Source organism: Papio anubis, chromosome 11 (genome assembly GCF_008728515.1).
Source record: "Papio anubis isolate 15944 chromosome 11, Panubis1.0, whole genome shotgun sequence".
NCBI lineage: Eukaryota > Metazoa > Chordata > Mammalia > Primates > Cercopithecidae > Papio > Papio anubis.
Window position 1 is genome coordinate 8,463,578 of NC_044986.1, and position 4,506 is coordinate 8,468,083.

Sequence of the window (4,506 nt, forward strand, 5' to 3'; positions counted from 1 at the left end):
CTTCTTTTTTTTTAATTCAAATATTTATTGAGCAGCTAAGGAGATACAAAGGTGATTTAAAACACGGTCAGAGGTGAGCAAATGCACAAGTAATAGAAAGCAAAGGGCGTTTCACCAATCACAGCAGTCAGAAGAAAGTGCTTTAGGGAACCAAGAGTGAGACTGTTTCCAGCCTGAAGAGGCATGGGTGGCAAATCAGAAAAGGGGATTGAGATTAAAATAGAAGACTACAGTCTAGATTGTTGATGACACTCAGTATGGGCTATATTTGTCTCTCCTTTTCCTTTCTCCCCATCTTTGGGCTTAATTTATCAGTAGTGCCCACGACTGTTCAATGTGCTTTTTCTATACTTCCTTGCATATTTGCTTTGATATCTTCTACAGAACTAGATCTTTTGGTATTTTAGTTTTTTCCCGTTTTTTGAAGGATTCTTGTCTTTTTGATCTTGATGTTGATGGTTTTGAGTCTTTTCCATTCTGATTTGACTTGTGTGCATTTTTGGCTGGAGCATCTTGTACAGATTTCTCCACTGGCGCTTTTTCTTCAGTTTCCTCTTCATCAAAATCATCATCATCTTCATCACCACCATCATCATCATCATCTTCATCTTCATCAGCAGCAAGTTTTACTTTTTTCTGTGGAACCTTGCTACCACCGCCAGGGGCAGATTGCTTCCCAGATATACTGAAGAGTTTCACATCCTCCTCCTCGCCATCTTCTGATTGCATCTTCCTCCACAGCTACTCAGTGCTGTCCACTAATATGCCCTGACCCTGAGCCACACTTCAACCGTAAGACCGCTGGTGGTGTGATTTCAAAGCCCCCAAGGGAAACCGTTGACCGTACAGACATTTTCAAAGTTGTCAGTGTTACTTTAATTGGACTGCCTTCGTAATTCATTGCCTCTGCTTCAACAATGTGCAATCATCCTTTGCACCAGCCCGTAAACTGATCGTTCTTTTTTTTTTTTTTTTTTTTTTTTTGAGGGGGGGGCTCTCTCTTTCCCCCCGGAGTGCAGTGGCGCGATCTCGGCTAGCTGCAAGCTCCGCCTCCCGGGTTCATGCCATTCTCCTGCTTCAGCCTCCCGAGTAGCTGGGCCTACAGGCGCCTGCCACCATGCCTGGCTAATCTTTTGTATTTTTAGTAGAGACGGGGTTTCACCGTGTTAGCCAGGATGGTCTTGATCTCCTGACCTTGTGATCTGCCCGCCTCAGCCTCCCAAAGTGCTGGGATTACAGGCATGAGCCACCGCGCCCAGCAAACTGATGGTTCTTAAAGATAACTGGTGCTCATTTTCATCATTACCCACCTCGAAGTGATCATCTTTGTTGGCCTTAAGTTCACAACTGAAAAGATAGATCTGGGGCCTCAGGGGACTCATGTCCATGTCCATGTCCATCGAATTTTCCATCGGGTGGCGGCATGCACTTAGGTGGCAGAGAAGGCGGACGGAGGTAAACAACCACTGCTCAAGAGAACAGCTGCGCAGGATGGAGTCACACCAGCTTTCTTTTTATTTTATTTTATTTTTTTTTGAGACAGGGTCTGGTTCTGTCACCCAGGCTGGAGTGCAGTGACATGATCTTGGCTTACTGCAAACTCTGCCTCCCAGGTTCAAGCAATTCTCATGCCTCAGCCTTCCAAATAACTGGAATTATAGGTGTGCACCACCACGCCTGGCTAATTTTTGTATTTTTAGTAGAGGCAGCATTTCACCAAGTTGGTCAGGCTGGTCTCAAACTCCTAGCCTAAAGTGATCCACCCACCTTATTAGGCAGGCAGATCAGGTCCTGCTGGCTGGCCTTTGAAGTCCTGCTTTTAACTTAGCCCCATGGCTGGGATGGGGCCAAGTGAGGAGACCTCATGAGGCTAAACTATCAATTCCCTGAAATGACAGTTCTCTTATCAATGGATCTTCCCCCTGGCTGCACTTCAGAATCCCTGGGAAGCTTTAGCAAATACCACCGCCAGGGCCCCCCCCCCCAGGGCTTCTGGAGCAGGGCTGGGGCCAGTGGTAGGGTTCAAGAGCCCTGCAGGTGATTTTAATGAGCAGCCAGGGTTGAGACGGCCTCAGTGTGGCTGGCACATGGGAGGAGGTTGGCCAAGCCCACCGGAAGGATCCAGAGCAAAAACGTAGCTGAGTGACAACTACCTGACCAAGAGGCAGAAGATGGCAGCCACAGGTCCATGTCTACAGACACGCTGATGTGCCCGGAGTCTTGCCTCTGACGCTTCCCATCCACACAGTGGGCACCTTCCGGAGCAATCTCTTCCAGGGTCATAGGAAGAAGGAAGGCACGGAGGCAGCAAACCCATTTTGGAAGGAATGAGACGTTCAGGGTACTTGCGATTGTTGGCCACGATGTCAAAGACTGAACCAGGTCCCTGCACACCTTTCAGAACACAGTAAATTGTCCCTATCGGGGGTACCTGGGCACGAGGACGGGAGAGTGTGTGGCTTTGGGGAAGCAGCCATTTTCCTTCTGGGTTCACCTTGCACCCCCAAGGGTGGTCCCATTACTTTGACTGAGTGATGGAGTGATTATGACCACAGGCTCTGGGGCCAGGCCCTCCAAGTTCCAGTCCTGGCTCCATGCTTCAAGTCCCAACCTAAATGCATGCAAGATACTTTGTTCCTCAGTTTCTCTAGCCATAAACAAAAACGAATAACAGTAGTTACCTCTTAGGCTGTTCTGGGGAATAAACAAGATACCGGTGTGAGGAAGCCTGACCCTTCGTAAGGGCTTGACAAATGTTAGCTATGGTTCTAAGCCTGAATGGTCCATCCCGGGATAACCAGATCTGTCATCACCAGGAGTTGAAGTGGGCAAAAAACATCAGGTCAGACCTGCTGACGGGCCAAGGGCTTTGCAGCTTTCCATCAGACACTCAGACCGTCAGAGCTGGGGGCTTGGCAGCCTGCTGGCCAGGCGTTCCCAAACCTGGCTGTGCTTCAGAGAGACGAGAAGCTTAAAAGGCAACAGACCAAGAAGCTCTCCAGGTCATCCTGATGGGTGGCTAGGTTTGTGGACAGCTGGGCTGCTGCAGCTCCCTTACCAAACAGCGGTGGTGGGGAGGTGGAGGCACAGGGAGAAGTGATCTATCCGAGTTCCTGAAGTCAGTCGGTGGCCAAGCTGAGCCCAGCACTTGCCATGTGACCCTCAAAACCCTACCATCTACCCTTCACTCAAGGGCTTCCTACAGCCATGAGGCCACAAGAGAACGCCTCATGTCCTCGTAAGCATTTTTGTAATCTAAAAGGCAGAAGAGTGCATTTTCTACCTACATAGTTAAACGCTTTCCTTTAGAAGAAAGGCTGGGGCCGGGCACAATGGCTGGCTGGGTGCAGTGGCTCATGCCTGTAATTCCAACATTTTGGGAGGCTGAGGCCAGCAGACTACTTGAGGTCAGGAATTCAAGGCCAGCCTGGCTGACATGGGGAAACCCCATCTCTACTAAAAATACAAAAATTAGTCAGGCGTGGTGGTGCGTGCCTGCAATCCCACCTACTCAGGAGGCTGACGGAGGAGAATCACTTGAACCTGGGAGGCAGAGGTTGCAGTGAGCCGAGATCGAGCCATTGCACTTCAGCCTGGATGACAGAGCAAGATTCTGTCTCAAAAAATAAATAAATAAAAGAAAGTCAACTTCATGAAGTGACATTTTAGGTGAATCTGAATAGGAGCCTTAACCTTGTGGACAGAGGACCCCCTGGCTGGGAGGCTGGGTTGAGACCTTTACATTTGGAGGATTGTTTCCTGCAAATCAGGAAGAGGTGAGCCCAGCCGTCTGTTTTAGAATCCACTCTTTTCGGGCGGAGGGTAAATACCAGTCTGCCATTTGGAAATGGAGCTTGGATGTCAAATGACAGTCATTTCTCTTTAATGGCAGACATTTGTTAATGATTATATAAGTGTCCAGAGGTAAGGCTGAGACAGCCCGGACATCACTGATTTCCTAGAAATATATTTGCACCGAGGACCAGATGGCATTTGGACTGCCAGAGACACCGAGCCTCAGACAAGCAGGTCTTTGCTCCTGCCTCTCTCTCCTCTTGTTGGCCCGGCTGGCCATGCCAGGACGGGACTCCTGTCCGCTGACTCCTGCACTGGTGGTCTCCTCCCCTGGGAGGGAGGGGTAGAGGAAGGGTTCATGGGACACACGCAGGCCTCAGGGTCAGTCAGCTTTGGGATGATTCCTGCCTGGGTCACTTCCTCCCAAATGGCCTTTGGCCAAGTGGGCCTCACTGTCATCACCAGAGAGCGTGGACAATGCCACCTATGTGGTGGAAGGAAGGTGTCCGCCCAGAGCCTGGCAGGCAGTGGGTGTGCCCTGAGTGACAGCAGTTATGGTCACCAGGCCTGAACTCCTCCCTGGCGTGACCTGTTTTGGGGCTGAGATGCTGGCTCACTGCCGTGCTGTGCTCTAAAAAAGGAATGTAGTCTCAGGTCCTAGGCAGGCAGGAAACAGAGACCGTCATTCCCAGCCCAGGGGCTCCTTGCAGA

The 4,506-nt window shown here is 50.1% G+C and overlaps 1 pseudogene; it reads right to left on the reverse strand.

Annotated features, from left to right (window-relative positions):
* Positions 1 to 225: 225 nt before the first annotated feature.
* LOC101022845 lies at positions 226 to 1,584 on the reverse strand (annotated as a pseudogene).
* Between the last annotated feature and the right edge of the window lie 2,922 nt (positions 1,585 to 4,506).